Raw genomic sequence first — 9,595 nt, 5'->3', positions numbered from 1 at the left:
TTTATTAAAATAATTATATACCACAATCAAATGAGAGTTCTTCTAGATATAGTCAATGTTTGGAAGTCCATTAATGTAAACCATAACATCAACAGGCTTAAAAGAAAATTACATGTTAATATCAATAGATGAAATAAAAGCATTTGACAAAATCCAACAACCATTTATGATTGAATCTCTTAGTAAACAAGGAAGAGGAGCACTTCCTCAACTCGATATGGAATATCTACAAAAAACTACAGCTAAAATCATTTAATGGTGACAAACCTAAGGCAAGTACAGGAGAAGAATGTTCCCTCCTCTCACTATTCTTTTTCAAAATTGTAGTGAAAGTTCTAGCTGACGGATTAAAACAAAACATAACAAAAAAAGGAATAAAAGTTATACGGATTGGGAAGGAAAACAGAAAAGTCAATCACTTTTTTATATAATATCAATTAACAAGTAAAATTTGAAATAAAAACACAATACCATTTATATAAAAACACAATACCATTAGCACACAAAAAATTGCTTAGGGATAAATCTAACAAATTATGTATATGAACTATATGAAGAAAACCAAAAATTTTGATGAAGTCAAAGGAAAATTAAATAAATAGAAATATATAAGAATAAATAGAAATAGAATAAGAATACTCAATATTATAAATTTGTCAGTTCTTCTCAACTTGATGTATAAATACTATGCAATCCCAATCAAAATCCCATCAAGTGATATTGTGGACATCAACAAACTGAGTTAAAATTTATATGGAGAATCAAAAGGCACAAAATAGCCAACACAATATTTAAAAAAGAACAAAGATTGAAAACTAGCATTAGGCAACTTCAAGACTTACTATAAAGCTACAATAATCAAGACAATGTGGTATTGGTGGAAGACCAGACAAAGATCAATGGAACAGACCATATCTGAGAAATAGACAAAGAGTAGAGACAATACGGTAGGTCAAACAGTCTTCCTCTCAATTTTGCTATGAACTAAAAACTGCTTTAAAAGAGGTTGTTTTTAAATACACACAAAAATTACTCAATAAAAAATGGGCAAAGACTTAAGCAGAATATATAAAAGTGACAAAAAGACCCTTAAATTATAAGAAAAATTGTTAAACTTTACTTATAATAAGGGGAATGTAAATTAAAACTATACTGAGATATCATTTTTTTACTTACAAAAGTGACAAAATTTAGAGAAATTACATGTATGTATATATGGATTGATAGATAACTAGATAAATTGAAAAGATATTATAAATCACTCTGTGATGAGGTTGTAGTGAAAAAAACACACTGGTATAAATTGCTAAGGAATGCCAGTTTGCACAGCTCTAAGGAAGGGAATTTGGTAATTCCATAAAATCTACATATTACCATTTGAACCAGTAATCTCTCTTCCACAAATGTAATGATGATACAACCTCATTATTTGTCATTGAAAAACTATGGGAAATTAGCTAAATGTCCAAACATAAGAGATTAGCTAAATCAACAATGTATATAGATAGAATGGTGTCCTATGCAGCTTTAAAAATAAAACTATCTCTTTCAAACTAATATAGCATAATTTTTAAGTATTTTAAGTAAAAAAAAAAAAGTTCAAAAGAATAACTATATGTTCCATATTTTGTTAAAAAAATAGAGGTGAGGGAATAAGAAAATACCCTTCTGCCTCCTCTCTAAAAGAAAAATGGGAGTATAGCACTAAACCAGAGTTGCATAATATTGTTACCTATAGGCAGATGGATGGGAACAAATGAAAGAGTCATATTGTGTCAGTTCTATGCATGTACATTATGGTGTGGTTCTGATTATAGAAACTATGTTAAAATATTACATAGATGGGAGGAAGAGAGAGAGAGAGAAATAAAAATATCAATAAAAACAATGAACAATTGTGGTAAAGGTATCATAACATTTAATTCAAACAGGAACAGATGGACCAAACTGAATTCACATAAATGATACAACCACCCCAAAGAAGGAGAAAGAACTCCTTCAAGTAAATCTTGAGCATTGTATTTGGACTATATACCCTCAAGTTAAACACAAAGAACTTTTTAAACAAATATTAAACTCTAGTTGCTACAGGTCTTTTGTAGAATTCAGGTTGGTAATTCTGAAACTTTTTTAGACATTCGAAGATTGAGCAAGCAGTTAAAGATATTGTGAATAACGGGATTATATTTCTCAGTTATGATTCTCTCCTAATTCTCTCTCCCTTTCTCTCTTCTTCTATATCATCTGTTCCTTTTATTCTATTTGAACTTTGGAATATTTTCTCTTTGTCCTGTGTTACTTTATTCATTACTTTTATTGCATTGCCTTTATTTCTATGAAATATTATATCTATTTGCCTTTCCAAGTCTTGTCTTCCATCACAGAATTACTTTTTTTAAAATTAAGAAATTAAAATTTTTAAGTTCTATAAAGTTATTTTCTGTTTATTCTTTTAGTTTTATTAATATAACAACTGAGTGTTCATCTGGCTATCATTCTTTTAAACTATGCTGTTTCATTAACTAGCTTGTGCATTTATTTTTTATTTTTTATCATTTTATTATTTTCCATACAAACAACTGTACACTGACTTTTTCCCCACCCTGTGCGTTTATATATACCATGACATTTTTCATGAGGTTTTTTTTTACTTAATCCTTTTACTTTTATCACATACCCCACTTTCTTCTAAGAGCTTCCAGTCTGTTTTCTGTATCTATGAGTCTGTTCTTATTTTGTATTTTTGTTTATTATTAGATTTCACAAATAAGTGAAATCATATGGTATTTCTCTTTCTCTGACTTATTTCTCTTAGCATAATATTCTCCAGGTTCATCCAAGTTGCTGCAAAATGTAAGATTTCCTTCTTTTTTACAGTCAAGTAATATTCCATTGTGTAAATGTATCACAGCTTTTATATCTACCGATGATGGGCACTTGGGCTGCTTCCAAATCTTGGATATTGTAAATAATGCTGCAGTGTTTGGGTTTCTTCAACATATTCCCAGAAGTGGAATTGCTGGGTCATAAGGCAGTTCCATTTTTAATTTTTTCAGGAAACTCCATAATGTTTTCCACAGTGGCTGCACCAATCTGCATTCTCACCAACAAGGCAAGGGGGTTCCCGTTTCTTCACATCCTTGCCAACTCTTGTGTGTTGATTTATTGATGGTAGCCTTTCTAATAGGTGTGAGGTGATATCTCATTTTGGTTTTAATTTGCATTTCTCTGATGATTAGTAATGTTGAGCATCTTTTCATATCTATTGGCCATCTTTATTACCTCTCTGGAGAAGTATCTATTCAGGTCCTCTGCCCATTTTTTAATTGGATTGGTTGTTTTTTGGAGGATTCCTTTTGCTGTGCAAAAACTTTTTACTTTGATGTAGTCAAATTTATTTTTTCTTTTGCTTTTCTTGCCTGAGGATATATATCAGAAAAAATATTGCCACAAGAAATGTCGGAGATTTAACTGCCTCTGTTTTCTTCTAGAATATTTACAGTTTCAAGTCTAATATTAAAGTTTTTAATTCATTTTCAGTTTATTCCTGTGTATATTGTAAGAAGGTGGTCTAATTTCATTTTTTTTGCACTTATCTGTCCAATTTTCTCAACATAATTTATTTACACCCTGGTGTATGTTCTTACTTTCTATGTCTAATGTTAATTGACCATAAAAATGCGGGTTTATTTCTGGGCTCTCTCTTCTGTTCCATTGACCTATATATCTGGTTATATGTCAGTATCATACAATTTTGATTACTATGGCCTTGTAATATAGTTTGATATCAGGTAGCTTGATTCTCCAACTATGTTTTTCTTTCTCAAGATTACTGTGGCAATTAGGGTTTTTTTTGTAGGTCCATATAAATTTTTGGAATATTTATACTAGTTCTGTGAAATATACCATTGGTATCTTGATAAGAATTGCATTGAATCTATATATTGCTTTGAATAGAATGGGCATTTTAATGATTTTATTACTCCCTATCCATGAAATCACTTTATGTTTCCATTTCTTTGTATTTTCTTCAGTTTCTTTCTTCAGCATTTTATAATTTTCCAGGTACAGGTATTTTACAGCCTTGGTTAGAGTTATTCCTAGGTATTTGATTTTATTTTGATGCAATTTTAAATAGGAGTGTTATTTTAGTTTCCCTTTCTGATAGTTCATTGTTGGTGCATTAAAATATAACTGATTTTTGTGTGTTTATTTTGTATCCTGCTACTTTACTGAATTCACTTATACTTTTTAATAGTTTTTTGGTGGAATCTTCAGGGTTCTCTATATACAGTATCATGTCATCTGTAAATAATGACAGTTTTACTTCTTTCATTCCAATTTGGATATCTTTTATTTATTCTTGTCTGATGGCTGTGGCTCAGACTTCCAGGACTATGTTGAATAGAGCGATTAAAGTGGACACCCCTGTCTTGTTCTTAATCTTAATGGTAATGGTTTTAGGTTTGCCCTTAGAGTATGATGTTTGCTGTGTTTTTCATATATGGCCTTTATTATGTTGAAGTATGTTCCCTTGATTCCCACTTTGCTGAGAGTTTTCTCATAAATGGGTGCTGGATTTTATCAAATGTTTTTTCTGCATCTATTGATATGATCATGCAATTTTTATCCATCATTTTGTTTATTTGGTGTATTATATTTTTTGATTTGCAGATATTGTACCAGCTTTGCATCCCTGGGATAAATCACACTTGATCATGGTGTATGATATTTTTAATTTGCTGCTGCATCTGTTTTGCTAATATTTTGTTGAGGATTTTAGAATCTATGTTCTCTGGGATAGTGGCCTATATATATTTTTTTCTATATAATGTCCTTCATAAAGTATATGATTATCTAACCACTATGATGTACACCTGAAACTAATACAAAATAATATTAAATGTAAACTGTAATTGAAAAACAATTTTTTTAAAGTTCAATAAATACTTGCTGAATGAATAAAAAAAGATTATAGTCACACTTGAAAACTGAGGAAAATAGTTAATGTTCAATCAATTACTAAAGTTAATGAAAAAAGACATGGAAAGCCAAGACATACAATAATAACCATATTCCCCATAAGCAAGGCTTTTATTTATTTTTTTGAATTTTTATAAGTGTTTATTTTAGACAAACTAACAGCATATGCTTGGGAACAAGATCTCAAATGCTCCTAAGAACAACAGTTTTGCAGCTTCTCTTATTCATTTGAAATTAAGGAGGGGATGTACATGGAGATGGGAGAAAGCAAGGCAGAAATTGGGTTACAAAATAGTTAAGATTATGTGCTTTCTTGAGGGAAAGAATTTTAAAATACCATTATTAAAAAATGTACCAGGCCCATATTATTAGGAGGAGTTTAAAATAAAATTCATAGAACAGAAATATTAATGTTATAGAAATGTTTATGTCACACCAAAAATAATCCATCATTAGGGTAACATCAAAGCTTGACAAATACATAAAAAACAGTACATAAAAAACATGGAAAAATTTTAGTTGTGAATTTAAATGCAAAAATTGAATGAAGTAAGATAAAGTTTAATTCAATATAAAAATTAACAATGATGAACTAAAGTTTATTAGAAAATGCACATTTTTAAAAATTCTGGAGATCTTATGAATACAAATTAAGAATTATGTTATAAATACATAGTTTAGTGCTTAAAAAGCATTTGACGTATTTTAGCAAATATTTTTAATAAAAATTTAAAAATTGAGCTAGAAGAAAAATGCCCAAGTATGATGAAAAAATGTTTTTTCCAAAATTTACACATCATGTAAAATTAAAACATTGTTCATGAATATTGAAACCAGAAATAAAACATTCATACCACTTATAACACAATATTTTTAGCATATTCTAAATTTTCTAGCCATTTCTGTAAGAGTAGAAAATGGAATTAGTAGCATAGATACCATATAAGAATAGAAATAATTATCATAAATAGCAGATCTTTAAAAAAACAGAGTGGCTGGATGCAAATAAAACCTTTTCATGTCCCACAAGCTTCTCTGTGTCCACAGCTACCATGTCCACTCATTCTGGAGATACCAAGATTTCCCCAAGGAACTTCATATAAACTTCTACAGTGTGAATTTGGTATACAAGATGAAGGAGACAAGGAAAAATTGTCTCTGGATGTTATTAAGAAGGTTATAAGACTAGAATAATGATATCCTTAAAAGCACAAATAGTCATTTATTTTACACAAAATAATTCCAGGATATTGTTTCAATGTAGCTTCTCCTACATTCAAAACTAAACGCAGAGCAATACGCAGATCATGTAACATAGAAACCTACACTTGAAACCTATATGTTCTTATTAACTATTGTCACCACCATAAATTTAATAAATAAATAAATGAATAAAAAATAAATCTTTTAAAAAATACAGTTAATATATTTAGGCAATTAAAGATGTAACTTCTGTCTCATGTTTTCTACCAGAAATTTAAAGATAAATCTGAGTTTCACATCGTTTGTAAATATGATTACTCCTTTAGTTGTAAATAAAATCTCATTAACTTTAAAAAAATTTCTTTCTCTAAAAATGTAACGAAAGAAAACAAAACAAAACAAAAATTCACCACATTGATTGCATTTTGGCACCCCAGAATCTACACATAAATACCATTTTAACATGTGTTCAGAGCATTCTGATATTTGTACCTTATCTATAATATGCCACTTTCATTTCTCTATATGTTCTTCATAATGATTAAATGATTATATTTTATGTGTGCATAATAGTTCATAGTGTTGGTGTATGATGATTTAACACTTTAATATTAAATAAAATTATTTCTAATTTAAAAATTTTATTTAACATATACTATAAGGAAATATCTTTGTGAAAATATACTTTTTATTTACGTTGAGTTATTATCTTTAAAACAGAAATTAAATAATTATAGTTTCTTGAATTATTATGTTAATTATATCAGAGAACAAACATCTATGATTCTTGCTATATAATGCCATTTTGTTTTGTACAAAACAGAGTTTATGAATTCTTCTACTAAGGAATATGTATTTTAATAGCACCACAATATTTCTAGAGTACCTTTTTAAAATTTCTGCTTTAGTCAGCATAAAATATGCCAGGGTTGTATTAACTTGTATTTTTATTAATGCTGATGAGTGCCAATAATTTATACTTTCATATACTTTGGATTGAGGCTCATTTTTAAAGTTTATCATTATAAGCAGGCAAATTAAATACAGAGTTGCATTCACCTAAATAGTTAATTGCATTTACCTAAAATCAATTGCATATTCTGCCCTTGCCCGTGTGGCTCACTTGGTTGGGTGTTGTCTTTTGCTCGTTCGATTCCCAGTCAGGGCACCTGTCTGGGTTGTGGGCTTGATAACTAGTAGGGGGTGTTCGATTAATGTTTCACTCTCACAGTGATATTTCTTTCTCTCCCTTTCCCTTCCTCTCTCTCTAAAAATAAATACATAAGTAAATAAAGGGCAGATTTTTTAAAAAAATACAAATATAAAAAACAAAATCAATTGCATTTTCCAAGACAAATGAGTTGTTAAAGCAAAGATTTGAATAGGCAAAATAATCTGCAATACTATTTTAAAATGCATTTTTTGTTTCTTGTGCATTTATTGAGTTTTTATTCTTAACTGTACAACATAAAAATATTCCTTACCTTATCAAAGGGATGAATGTCTCTTTGGGATTTGATTCTTTAAAGAATGTAACACTTTAATGAGTATGACATATGAGCTCTTACAAGTGTGATTTTTAACAGATAAGTTAAATTAAATAACATAGAGACAGGTGCCATACAGTAAGCTCCTAGGAGAGATTACAGTACACTTCTATACTTATTATAATGATTTCTTATGCTCATTCTTATATGAAAAAAGTGAAAATGAAGAATCATTATAGGCACACAGAAAAACATGGTAGAAAATACAATTATGTTAACAAAACTTATTCTCTTGTACTCATCTAAGTTTTTGTGAAGGGCTAATGTGGATATAATATAGTAAAATTATATAGAGTATAAAAATCCTCTTGGTGTCATACTTCCAGTGTTTCCAGCTCATTACTGCCAGAACTATTTTAAAGACAGAAATTTGTTATAACATGAAGAAGACTTTGGCCGGTGTAAGTAACCTTACCTGCCTCCATTGATATGAATCTCTTCCACAGCCTTTCTTCTACCTGACTGTGGACTCAAAACACTCCAAACCTCCCTCATTCTCTAAATAGGATATGCTTCAAGTCTTTGCATTTTGCAGATTCTTCATTTTAGAACATCCTTTCTCATCTCTATTCATTTTCTACTGCTGCTTTTACAAACTTAGTGACTTAAAACAACACAAATTATTGTCTTAAAATTCTTAAGAAGTCTAAAAATGGGTCAGCATGTCTGTGAACCCTAGTGTCTCCTGAGACTGCTGTCTTAGACTCCTTCTTTTCTTTCATTCCCCTCCCCAAAGGAGCACCGTTCCCTCCACACCACATTTTGGACATGAACTTCTTACCTAAGGTCTGTGAAAACTAACTAGTTTGAAAATAAAAAAACAAGGACAAATAGCTTATTGTCAAAATACCTAACAGCCTATTATTTCATAGAAGTTAATTTCAAGAGGAAATGAATCAAGCTTGAAAAACTAACATACATGGATCTTTCTGGTAAAACTAGAACTTGGAAAACTGAAACATACAACCAGGAAAGGATTGTGGGCTGAGGGTGTTGGGGTAATAGCAGTGCTGCAGAAAGAGCTCTTTATTATGAAGGTATACTTCTGACCATTGTGTCCTTCTGATTGCCAAGGGGAGGATACTGCCTAGAATACCCCACAGGTCGAATAGATGATAAAGACTAGAAGCTCTCCTTGGAAGCTTGAGGAAGAAATTGACTATAAAGGTATTGTTACTAAATGTTCTCCAGCTGTATGTATGGATCCAGGTTTGTCAAATTGTACCACAAACATCATGACAGTAACTATGTTGATGATGTGGAAAATGTGAGACCTAAGCTGAAGCCAGGGGATGGAGGCTTTGTGGAAGTAATTTATTCACCAAAGAATGACCTGCTACAGAGACTTGATGCTCTGGTGGCTGAAAAACATCTGACAGGGAATGCCAGAGTCAATTCCTATGCTCTGGCTCTGACACATGCAAACAGAAAGCCATTGGAAGTGCCATTCCTAAAATTTTAAGGCCAAAGGACAGTGGCCATGAACCTGTAAACAAGACCACCAGGCCTGCTTTACTAAGACTTTGTATTCAGCTTAATGTAGATTTAAAATTAGCGTTTTCATGAAGTAAAAACAACACAGATTCCTTTTTTTAAATGATGTGAGTGGAATCTGAAATATAAATATTTGCCCCTGGGAAGAAGCAAAAAAGATGAGATAATGTTTGTTCAAAAATTATTTGTCAAATCCAGTTCAGTGCTAAGCTAGTTTTAGAACAGAACAGCTATGGGAAAGTGTTGGATGAAAGTAAGATGGTGTACAGGACTCTCCAAAGTGAAAGGGAAGCTAATGGGAATGACAGACACCTGTGTCATTCTAGGATTTTTGCCTAAAATAACGTTGATGAACTGGAACACGGCCC

General features: G+C 30.6%; 1 pseudogene across 1 annotated transcript; it reads left to right on the top strand.

Moving 5' to 3' along the window:
- The first annotated feature begins 8,113 nt into the window (after nucleotides 1-8,113).
- On the top strand, nucleotides 8,114-9,195 carry LOC308562059 (ADP-sugar pyrophosphatase pseudogene; annotated as a pseudogene). The gene is made up of 2 exons: nucleotides 8,114-8,134; nucleotides 8,635-9,195. The product of its transcript is annotated as an ADP-sugar pyrophosphatase pseudogene (transcript).
- Nucleotides 9,196-9,595: the final 400 nt, after the last annotated feature.

The sequence above is a fragment of the Miniopterus schreibersii genome (assembly GCF_964146895.1).
Source record: "Miniopterus schreibersii genome assembly, chromosome: 9".
NCBI classification, from domain to species: domain Eukaryota; kingdom Metazoa; phylum Chordata; class Mammalia; order Chiroptera; family Miniopteridae; genus Miniopterus; species Miniopterus schreibersii.
The sequence above is the reverse complement of the archived record's forward strand: the minus strand, read 5'-3'. Positions and strand labels throughout refer to the sequence as shown.